At 37.2% G+C, this 12,394-nt stretch overlaps 1 protein-coding gene across 2 annotated transcripts in view; it reads right to left on the reverse strand.

Moving 5' to 3' along the window:
* The window catches only part of ADGRA3 (adhesion G protein-coupled receptor A3), a 152,116-nt gene that overhangs the window by 132,266 nt on the left and 7,456 nt on the right, over positions 1–12,394 (reverse strand). The gene's annotated exons all lie outside the window — the stretch shown is intronic.

Raw genomic sequence — 12,394 nt, forward strand, 5'->3', positions numbered from 1 at the left:
TAAGGATGCCCATTATCACCACTGTTATTCAATATTGTATCAGAAATGTTAGCTTTAAGAATAAGAGAAGAAAAATAAATTGAAGGAATTAAAACAGGGGAAAAAGAAACAAAGTTATCACTCTTTGCAGATGATATGATGGTATCATAGAATCATAAAGAATTAAGTAAAATACTACTTGAATTAATAAACAAATTTAGCAAAGTTGCAGGATATAAAATAAACCCACATAAATCATCAGCATTTCTATATATTACTAACAAAGCCCAAAATCAAGAGACAGAAAGAGAAGTTCCATGTAAAGCTACTGTAGACATTATAAAATACAAACCCAGGAACTATATGAACACAGTTACAAAACACTTTTCATACAAATAAAGTCAGATCTAAATAGTTGGGAAAATATCAGTCGTTCATGGGTAGGTCATGCTAATATAATAAAAATGACAATTCTACCTAAATTACTTTACTTACTCAATGCCATACCAATCAAACTACCAAAAAAAAAATTTTATAGAGCTAGAAAAAATAATAACAAAATTCATCTGGAAGAACAAAAGGTTCAAAAATACTACAAGCAGCCAGAAAGAAACAATTCAAATATCAAGGACATTCAGTCAGGATCACACAGGACCTTGCAGCTTCTACATTAAAAGATCGAAAGAATTGGAACCCAATATTCCATAAGGCAAAGGAGTTGGGACTTCAACCAAGGATTAACTACCCAGCAAAGTTCAGCATAACATTTCAGGCAAGGAGAAAGTCATTCAACGAAATAAGAGATTTCCAGAGCTTCCTGACCAAAACGCCAGAACTCAATAGACAATTTGATCTTCAAATGCAGGTCTCAAGAGAATCATAAAAAGGTAAACAGGGGGGAAAAAACAAAAACAAAAACTTGTTACTCAATTAGGGCAAACTGTTTACCTCCCTATAAGGGAAGATGATACCTGTTAATCTTGAGAATTGTGCAGCTATCATGATAAAAGGGATATACATAGAGGGAATGGGTATAAAGAACAAAAGTTTCAGAATATCAAGGGAATTAACATAAAGAAATGCAAGGGAAGGTAGCCTGGTTGTACTAGATCTTAAGTTTTATTATAAAGTAGCAATCTTTAAAACTACTTGATACTGGCTAAGAAACTGTTGTGGATCAGTGGAATAGGTTAGGTACGTAAGACACAACAGTTAATGACTATAGTAATCTACTTTTGATAAACCCAAAGACTCCAGCTTCTGGGATAAGAACTCACTATCTGATAAAAGTGCTGGGAAAACTGGAAAACAGTAGATATAAAACACTGCACCAACTAGATGTTTAAAGCTGGGAATGAAGCATATTAATCAACAAGGAACCAACTCTGGCATTCTTCTACTTAATGGGGCAGAATACTCAGTTGGGTATCACTGGTATGAAGCAAGACTAAGTGAGATAAGCATGAGTCGAAGCCAGGGATGTGAACAAAGAGGATCCTTACTATAGTGTTATTACTGTATATAAAGTTCTCCTGGTTCTGCTCACTTTATTTTGCATCAGTTCATATAAGTATTCCCAGGTTTTTCTGAAATCATCCTGCTCATCATTTCTTACAGACCAAGAGTATTCCAATAACAACCATACATCATAACTTGTTCAACCATTCCCCAGTTGATGGGCATTTCCCCAATTTCCAATTCTTGCCACTACAAAAAGAGCTGTTATAAATATTTTTACACATATATGTCTTTTTCTCTCCCTCCCCCTTTGCACCCTGTTTTTTTTTTTTAATCTCTCTGAGATGCAGGCATTTCCCAACTACTCTCTAGAATGACAGGATCAGTTCACAACTCTACCAACAATGCAGTCCTCTAAGGGAGTGTTAATCATAAAGTCTTAGAATGGATATCACTGGGTCGCTATCCCCAAGTAAGGTCACACACACACACACACACACACACACACACACACACACACACACACACACTACCCAGGATGCTCAGTCAATTAAGTTTTATAAACTAAGGAGGAGAGAGGAATGTAGAACAAAGAGTCATAATTTCTAGACATTTTTCCTAAGACTGTTGTGTAAACATATTTTATTCAATGTAACAAAATCCAATCCAAATTCAACAAAAGTGAGACTGATATAGTAAATTAACCCTAAATGACTGGTAATATGCAGGACAGCAATTATTTAATCTGGTATAGTCCAGGGATGGGGAACCTGCAGCCTGATGGCCATGTGTGACCCTCTAAGTCCTCAAGTGTGGCCCTTTGACTGTATTCACATGTGGCCTCAAAGCCACATGTTCCCCATTTCTGGACTATATGCAAACTAGATCAAATATTAGCTGTCAAGCACCAAATCTCAATCTACTTACTATCAGTAGCAGCAGTAGAGACAATATATAATCTCAGAGAAACATGTAATATCTGTTCTATTTATTTTTGGTAGATAATAATAATAGCTAACATTCATATAGTGCTTCAAAGTTTGCAAAGTGTTTCCCCTCACTTGACTTTCATACAAACCCTGCAAAGTTGGTGCAATTGTTATTCTCATTTTAAAGATGAGGAAACTGAAGCTAAGTCTAAGTGACTTGCTCAGATTAGATAAACTAGTCTTTATCTGAGGTAGGATTTGAAATTAGGTCTTCCTAATTCCAAATCCACCATTTTATCAAACTATCTAGCTACCTACTTACCATATAAGCTGGTATCTAAAATTTTAAAAAAAAAATACAATTTAAAAAAAATTAAAATAACTCCAGAACAGTTACAGATAATTATTTCTAATAATTTACACATGTTCTAAGATGAAATGGGATTCTATATAAGATCCCATTATTAAAGCATTCAAACAGGAGTAAAATGACCAGTGAAGAATGCAGTAAAGGCATTAGTGGATTAAGTAAGCAGTAGTATTAAGAGATATTTTACAAATGAAATTAAATACTAATAATATTAAAGGAAAACAATATTTTATTAGATAGTTGTTTTTAGCTGAACAAGACTTCTTGCCAATTCCTATTAGGACAGCACTTTAAGGTTTACAAAACACTTAAAAGCAATGTTGAGTTAAACAGAGCAAGTATAATCACACATGCTAATACTAAACTCATCAAGGTTCAAGCTTTTAATTGCAAAGATGAGGCATGATCCAAGATCTTCAGAAATCAAAATCAGTGCCTTTTCCTACTAAAGTATACTGTTCCTCCATATCTGGAAAGATGAAGTCAGCCATCACTACTGTGCCTTGCCTCTGTCCCTTTCATGATCTTTATTGGGAAAGTATTTTCTATTTCTTCTCATTTACTGGCCAGGATTATGCTTCCAAAATGACAATGTTTCTCATTTTATAATTTTCCAAGTTTGTTTCATGCTTCCACTTAGTATTCTAATTCTGTCAGGTACACAGGTTTCCATACAGGTTATTCTTCATTAAAAGTCTTAAGTCCTGGGGTGGAGCCAAGATGGTGGAGCAGAAAGATGCACATACTCTAGCTCTTCCCTACAGCCTATAAAATACCTGTAAAAAAAAATAACTCTCAACAAATTCTAGAGCAGCAGAAGCCACAGAATGAAAGAGTGAATGAGATTTCCAGCCAAAGGTAACCTGGAAGGACTACAGGAAAGGTCTATCACATGGGACGTGGAACGAAGCAGAGCCCAGCCTTGGCCACGTGGCACCGGGAGCAACAGGAACAGAACAGGCCTCCAGGGCAGAATCCCCAGTAGCAGCGGAGGGCCTCAGATCCCTCAACTCACAAGCGCCAAAGAAAGCTTCAAAGGACAGTGAGAGGGCTTTCCGAACTGGGCAAGAGAGGAGCAGGGAACCCCCCTAGCACCAGCTTGAGGCAACAGTGGCAGTAGCGGCAGCAGTGGTGGTGGCAGTTGCAGCAGCAGTGGTGGTGGCAGTTGCAGCATCCATTTGTGAAGCACTCCTCCTAAAGCCCCTGGGGGAACTGGGTAGCTAATCTGATTCTCAGTGCTGAGGGATGGCCCTGCCCTTCACCTAAGGACCCTGAGGGAATCAAGCAGCTGATCTGAATCTCAGCCTTAAGCACAGTCATGGGAGCAGGAGGAGCACTAGGACCCTCCTTTTGACAAAGGATTCAGAAGTCAAGTAACTGGCTGGGAAAATGTCCAAAAAAGGGGGAAAAAAATAAGATCATAAAAGGTTACTTTCTTGGTGAACAGGTATTTCCTTCCATCCTTTCAGATGAGGCTTCTGCATCCAGTACCTCCAAAATAAATAATCAGTGGTCTCAGGCCATGGAAGAGCTTGAAAAGTGAGTCAACAGTTGCTAAAGGAGACCCAAAAAAATGCTGAAGAAAATAACACCTTCAAAAAAAGGCTAATAATTCAATTGGAAAAAGAGGTCCAAAAAGTCAATGAGGAGAAGAATGCTTTAAAAAGCAGAATTAGCTAAATGGAAAAAGAGGTTCAAAAGCTCACTGCAGAAAATAGTTCTTTAAAAATGAGAGTGGAGCAGGTGGAATCTAATGACTTTATGAGAAACCAAGAAATTATAAAACAAAACCAAAAGAATGAAAAAATAGAAGATAATGTGAAACATCTCATTGGAAAAACCACTGACCTGGAAAATAGATCCAGGAGAGACAATTTAAAAATTATGGGACTACCTGAAAGCCATGATCAGAAAAAGAGCCTAGACATCATCTTTCATGGAATTATCAAGGAAAACTGCCCTGATATTCTAGAACCAGAGGGCAAAATAAATTTTGAAAGAATCCACCAATCATCTCCTGAAAAAGACCCAAAAAGAGAAACTCCTACGAATATTGTAGCCAAATTCCAGAGTTCCCAGGTCAAGAAGAAAATATTACAAGCAGCTAGAAAGAAACAATCAGAATATTGTGGAAATACAATCAGGATAACTCAAGATCTAGCAGGTTCTACATTAAGGGATCGAAGGGCTTAGAATATGATATTCCAGAAGTCCAAGGAACTAGGATTAAAACCAAGAATCACCTACCCAGCAAAACTGAGCATAATACTTTAGGAGAAAAAAATGGTCATTCAAAGATATAGAGGATTTTTAAGCATTCTTGACGAAAACAACAGACCTGAAAAGAAAATCTGACTTTCAAACACAAGAATCAAGAAAAGCATGAAAAGGTAAACAGGAAAGAGAAATCATAAAGGGCTTTCTAAAGTTTAACTGTTTACATTCCTACATGGAAAGATAATATTTGTAACTCGTGAGACTTTTCTCAGTATTTGGGTAGGTGAAAGGATCACACAACACACATACACACATACACACAGAGCACAGGTTGAGTTGAAATCAGAAGGGATGATATCTATAAAAAATAAATTTAAGGGGTAAGAGAGGAATATATTGGGAGGAGGAAGGGAGAAATAGAACAGGGCAAATTATCACTCATAAAAGAGATAAGAAAAATCTTTTTCAATGGAGGAGGAAAGGGACAAGGTGAGAGGGGAAAAGTGAAGCTTACTCTACTCAATCTGGTATGAAAATCTTTCTTACACTACAGGAAAGTAGGGAAGAAGGGGACAAGTGGGGTGAAGGGGATGATAGAAGGGAAGGCAAATGGGAGAAGGCAGTAATTAGAAGTAAACACTTTTGGGAAGGGACAAGGTCAAATGAGTGAAAACAATAAATGGAGGACAGGGTAGGATGAAGGGAAATACAGTTACAATACAACATGACTATTATGGAAGTCTTTTGCAAAACGACACATGTATAGTCTGTACTGAATTGCTTGCCTTCTCAGTGGGAATGGGTGAGGAGGGAGGATGGGAGAGAAGCTGGAATTCAAAGTATTAGAAACGAATGCTGAGAATTGTTATCGCATATAAGTAGGAAATAAGAAATACAGGTAATGGGGTATAGAAATTTATCTTGCCCTACAAGAAAAGAGAGAAGATGGGTATAAGGGAAGGGTGGGATGTGATAGAAGAGAGGGCATGTTGAGGGAAAGGGCAATCAGAAAGCAAGGTGTTATGGGGTGGGGGGGTGGGAGAGAGGGGGAGAAAAACTGGAACTCAAAATTTTGTGGAAATGTTGAAATCTAAAAATAAATAAATAAACATTAAAAAAAGTCTTAAGTCCTATTCTGATGCCTCACCATGACCATGTTAATACTCTGAGTACTCAACAGACATGCCATCAACTTTAGTAGTCCCTACAAAGTCACAAAGGCTTAAGCCATTACCAAGCCTAGTGACAAAGTGCATTTCTGCTACACTCAACTAACTCTAGAGAAGCTCAGAGGAAGGCTGACTACTAGAACATTATCATGGTCCTCTTCAAAAACTAAGGATAAACACAACAACAATTTTTTTCAAAATAACTCATTAAGACGGTCTACTAAAACATAGTCTTTTTGATCTGCATTGGTGAAGTGTCCATATCAATGAAATGACAGAATCTTGAAGTTGCTATTATCCCATCCTCTCTCTCAAATCTATTTCTTTTGAACAAAGCACTTCTATTGTTGCATTTCAATACCACCCTATCAAGACATAGTAATATTGAAAAAGTTTAAAGATGGCAGAGTAACAGCACAGACTTTCCAGAGTGCTACCACCAATCCCAAACAAATAGCTATAAAAAAATGGCTCCAAACAAATTCTGGAGCTGCATAACCCACAGAATGACAAAATGAAGCAAATCTCCAGCCCAAGACTGCATGAAAGGTTCTCAGAAAGTATTTATCATGCCATTCTGGGAGCATACACCCTCCCACCTCTCACGGGAAGCAGCGAACTACCTTGACAAAGAGCTCAAAAGTCAAGTACATGACTGGAGAAATGAGTAAAAACCAAAATAACGATCAGATCATAGAATCTTACATTGGTGAGAAAAAAGACCAAAGCATGCAAACAAAAGAAAACGAAGTCAAAGCTCCTCCATCCAAAACCTCCAAGAAAAATATGAATTGGTCTCAGGTCATGGAAGAGCTCAAAAAGGATTATGAAAATCAAGTGAGAGAAGTAGAGCAAAAACTGGGAAGAGAAATGAGAGTGATGGAAGAAAATCATGAAAAGTGAGTCAACTGCTTGCTAAAGAAGACCCAAAAAAATGCTGAAGGAAATACCACCTTTAAAAAATAGATGAACCTAAACAGCAAGAGAGATCCAAAAAGCCAACGAGGATAAGAATGCCCTAAAAAGCAGAATTGGACAGATGGAAAAGGAGATCCAAAAGCTCACTGAAGAAAACTATGGAAAGAAAATAATGGAGCAGATGGAAGCTAATGACTTTATGAAAAATCAAGAAATCATAAAACAAAACCAAAGGAATGAAAAAATACAAGACAATGTGAAATATCTCACTGTAAAAACAACTGGCCTGGAAAATAGATACAGGAGAGACAATTTAAAAATTATGGGACTACCTGAAAGTTATGATAAAAAACACCAGAACCTAGACGTCATCTTTCATGAAATTATCAAGGAAAACTGCCTAGATATTCTAGAACCAAGGCGCAAAATAAATATTGAAAAAATACACCGATTACCTCCTGAAAGAAATCTGAAAAGAGAAGCTCCTAGGAATATTGTAGCCAAATTCCAGACTTCCCAGGTCAAGAAGAAAATGTTGCAAGCAGCCAGAAAGAAACAACTAAAGTATTATGAAAATACAATCAGTATAACACAAGACTTAGCAGCTTCTCCATTAAGGGATCAGAGGGCTTAGAATATGATATTACAGAAGTCAAAGGAGCTAGGATTAAAACCAAGAATCACCTACCCAGTAAAACTGAGTATAATAGTTCAGGGGAAAAAATGGTCATTCAATGAAAGAGAGGACAGTCAAGCATTCTTGATGAAAAGACCAGAGCTGAATAGAAAAACTGACTTTCAAACATAAGAATCAAGAGAAACATGGAAAGGTAAACAAGAAAGAAAAACCATAAGGGACTTAGTAAAGTTGAACTGTTTACATTCCTACATGGAAAGATAATATTTGTAACTCTTGAGACTTTTCTCAGTATTTGGGTAGTTGGAGGGATTATATATACACATATGGACAGAGGGCACACGATGAATTGAATATGAAGGGATGATATCTAAAAATAAAATTAAGGGGTGAGAGAGGAACATATTGGGAGCAGAAAAGGAGAAATGGAATGGGGCAAATAATCTCTCATAAAAGAGGCAAGAAAAAGCTTTTTCAATGGAGGGGAAAAGGGGAGAGGTGAGGGAAAAAATGAAGCTTACTCTCATCATATTTAGCTTAAGGAGGGAATAACATGCAACACTCAATTTAGTCTGAAAATCTATCTTACACTACAGGAAAGCAGGGGAGAAGGGGATAAGTGAGGTTTGGGGGGGATGATAGAAGGGAAGGCAAATGGGAGGAGGAAACAATTAGAAGTAAACACTTTTGGGGAGGGACAAGGTCAAGAGAGAGAATAGAATAAATGAGGGGGGGCAGGACAGGATGAAGGGAAATATCGTTAGTCTTTCTCAACATGACTTTTATGGAAGTCTTTTGCATAACTACACATGTATAACCTATATTGAATTGCTTGCCTTCTTAGTGGGGATGGGTAGGGAGGGAGGAAGGGAGAGAAGCTGGAACTCAGAGTTTTAAAAATGAATGTTAAAAATTGTTTTTACATGCAACCGGGAAATAAGAAATACAGGTAATGGGGTATAGAAATCTACCTTGCCCTAGGAGAAAATAGAAGAGATGGGGATAAGGAAAGGGAGGGATGTGATAGAAGGGAAGGCAGATAAGGGAAGGGTAATGAGAATGCATGGTGTCTTGGAGTATGGGGAGGGGAGAGAGAAGGAGAAAATTTGGAACTCAAAATCTTGTGGAAATGAATGTTGAAAACTAAAAATAAATTTTAAAAAAGAAAAAATAAAAGAAAATGAAAAAAATTTATTTTTGCACATGTACTAATGTTTTTATTACCCATGCTTTTTTGTGCATTGGTTTATAGGCAGATGAGGCTATAGCACTATCTTTCTTGTTATATCCGTTGTCCTCTCATAGCAAAGATGACAACAATAAAAACAGTTAGCTGGCACTTCAAGATTTCCAGAATGTTTCTGTCATTCAATTGTCACAACCACCATGTGAGGTAGCTCCTATTATTATCCACATTTTACAGAGGAGGGAAGAGACACTGAGAAAGAAAGGTTAGGTGACGCCTGGAGTTAGGATTTGATTTTTACAATTACTCAGGCTGCCAAGTCTCTTTTTACCAACCAGGTCTCAACTGTAGAAGAACTAGGAAAAAAGAAGCCCCTGGTCATAGGCTTTTCCTCAATCCTGGTTCTCCTTGATCTCTCTACAGCCTTTGACACTGATCACCCAATTCTGGTTGATTCTCTCTTCTCTCTAGGTTTTCAGAGCAATTCTCTCTCCTGCTTCTCCTCCCATCTTATCAGACCAGCTCCTTCTCAGTCTTCTTTTCTGGATCCTCATTCAGATCAGGCCTTCTAACCTTATTTATCCCACAAGTCTCTATCCTAGTCCCTCTTCTCTTCTCCCTCTATACTACTTTACTTGGTGACCTCATCAGCTCCCATGGGTTTAATATATCTCTATGCTGACAATTCTCAAATCTACCAATCTTGCCACATTTTTCTGTCGACCTCCAAGTTCCTATTTCTAACTGCTTTTCAGACATCTCAAATTGTATATCCAATAGATATCTTGACTCCACGTGTCCAAAACAGAACTCATTATCTCTTCTCCTAAATTCCCCCCTAAATTTCCCCATTACTGTCAAAGATACCATTACCTCTCCACTCCTTCAGGCCTGTAACCTAGAAGTCACCTTCAACTGGTACCCTTCATATCCAATGGGTTACCAAGGTCTATGAATTTCCGCTTTGCGACACTACTCCATTACAGGGCCTCATAGCACCTTATGCCTGGACTAAAATAATAGCTTGATAGTGGGTCTGCCACAAATCTCTCCCCATTTCAGTTCATCTTCCATTCTTTCAAAATACTCTTCCTAAAGTTCAAGTCCCACCAGATCACCCCCTACTAAATAATCTAGTAGCCCTTTCTAGTATGGTCTAGTATGACCTTCAGGATCAAATAAAAAAGTCCTCTGTTTGGTGTTCAAAATCTTTCATAATCTACCCCATCCCCACCCCACTTTCCCACTTTTCTCATACTATATATTTTCCCATCACTCTTCAATTCAATGACATTAGCCTCCCTTCTGTTCCAGGAACAAGACACTCCAGATATTTTCTTCTGGTTGTCCCCACACCTGGAACACTCTCCTGTCTTATCTTCATCTCCCAGCTTCCCTGGTTTCTTTCAAGTCCCAGATAAAATCTTACCTTTTACAGGAAAATCACCAGAATCCAATCTCCAGAAACCTCTTAATTCTAGTGCCTTTCTTCTTTTAACTATTCCCTATTTATCCTATATATAGCTTGCTGCCTCTTCATAAAATTGTGAGCTCCTTGAAGGCCGTGACTGTCTTTTACCTTTCTTTGTATCATCATTGTTTAGCACAGTTCCTGGCACACAGTAGGTGACAAATAAATGTTTAATGACTAACTGTTAAAACGAATAGATTTCTGTCTCTTAAAATAAGCAATGAACAATATCAAACATTTATGTAGTTCCCTCCTTAGCACAGAACATTTCTCTAAGAGCTAGTGATAAAAAGAGGCACTAAAAGCCTGCCCCCTCACAAAGCTTACAACTACCACCTACCACAGGCCTTCTATTCAAACAGAACATAAACAGGCACTCCTATGCTCTTAAGAAGATCTTAAGAAACTGTGTATTACTGTTCCAAGAAAGGCTTTAAGTCTGCATTGTAATATGTGACTTGACAGCACCAAAAAACCCAACAAGTGTACATGCCATGTTGGGTTAGGGTCAGATCAGAGGGTTACTTTTATTTGTACCTTCTGGCATTAAAAAATAAGTATTTCCTAAATAGCAAAAAAAAGTTTTTTCACTGAAATTCTACTCTAATTTCAGATCATGAGATGACCCTGGCTATTCAAAAGTTATGTCATCAAAATATAAATTCTAGCAGATCCAATCGATTAAAGACTTTTGAGTACAGGTTCTATGATGGACCACATGTAAATTTTCTGGAGAGAGCAACTCATTAACTTCATTGCATAGACCATAAGATATATCACTACACTGAAAAAATCATAGGTCCTTTTAAAAAAAAAAAGCTAAAAAAGAGTTTATATTTCATCCTAGAAGCAACAACAAATCATTGTCACTTACCAAGTAAAAGACTGATATGGTGATCCCTGTGCTCAAAGAGCCAGGGAAGAAATGAAAGAAAGAACAATTAGGAGGCTATTCCTGAACTAAGAGAGTGGGTGTATGAGTTGTAAGAAAAGAACAGATGTGAGCAACTGACTGGACATGCGGGACAAGGAAGAGAGCAATATGAGAATAATGACAAAGCTAAGAACTTGGCAGACAGAAGGAAGATGGTATCTTCAACACATATAGAAAAGTTCAGCAAGTGTATGAGTATGGGAGGGGGTAGGGGAGACAAGTCTTTTTTGGACATAAAGAATGTGTGGTACATTTGAGACACTATTAATTGCCTTCTTAAATTGACAGACTTATTTTTTATTTACTGGACAGACTTATATGAACTGATGCTGAGTGAAGTGAGCAGAACCAGGAGAACATTATACACAGTAACAGCCATAGCGTGTTCAAGGATGGTTTTTGATAGACTTAGTCCTCCATACCAAGGCAAGGACCTAAAACATTTCCAAAGGACTCATGATGCAAAATACCATTCATATCTAGAGAAAGAACTATGGAGTCAGAATGCAGAATTAAGCAGACTATTTTCTCTTTTGTTATGTTTGGTTTTGTTTAATTTTACTCATGATTTCTCCCATTCATTTAATTCTTCTATACATGACAAATGTGAAAAATGTGTTTAATAAGAATGTATGTGTAGAGTCCATATAAGATTGCATGCTGTCTTGGGAAGGGATTGGGGAAGAATGGGGAGAAAATTCAAAATTTATGGAAGTGACTTGAAAATTGAAAAAAAATTTGAAAAAAAAATTTTAATTTAAAAAAACAGTGGCTGGCATGTAGTAAGTGCTTAATAATTGTTTACTGATTGATAAAAATAAATAAATATTAACTCCCCCATGAAAATAAATAAATAGAGGGTCTACATACAATGTTGTCTAAGCAGGGCAAAGTACAGCAGGATTATCACCTCCAAATGTTCTAGCAAGATAAACTAAGAGGCAGAGTAATACTCCATTAACTTTTTTGGATGTTTTATTATTTCCTAATATAGAACATGCAGTCTATTGAAACTGCATCTTTTTTCATATAAAGTATTTCTTAGCCACATCTCCCCCCATCCTGTATTCGAAACTCAAGGAATCAAAATGGACAAATGTAAAACAACACATATCTTTGTTAAATT

This window comes from Notamacropus eugenii, chromosome 6 (genome assembly GCF_028372415.1).
Source record: "Notamacropus eugenii isolate mMacEug1 chromosome 6, mMacEug1.pri_v2, whole genome shotgun sequence".
NCBI classification, from domain to species: domain Eukaryota; kingdom Metazoa; phylum Chordata; class Mammalia; order Diprotodontia; family Macropodidae; genus Notamacropus; species Notamacropus eugenii.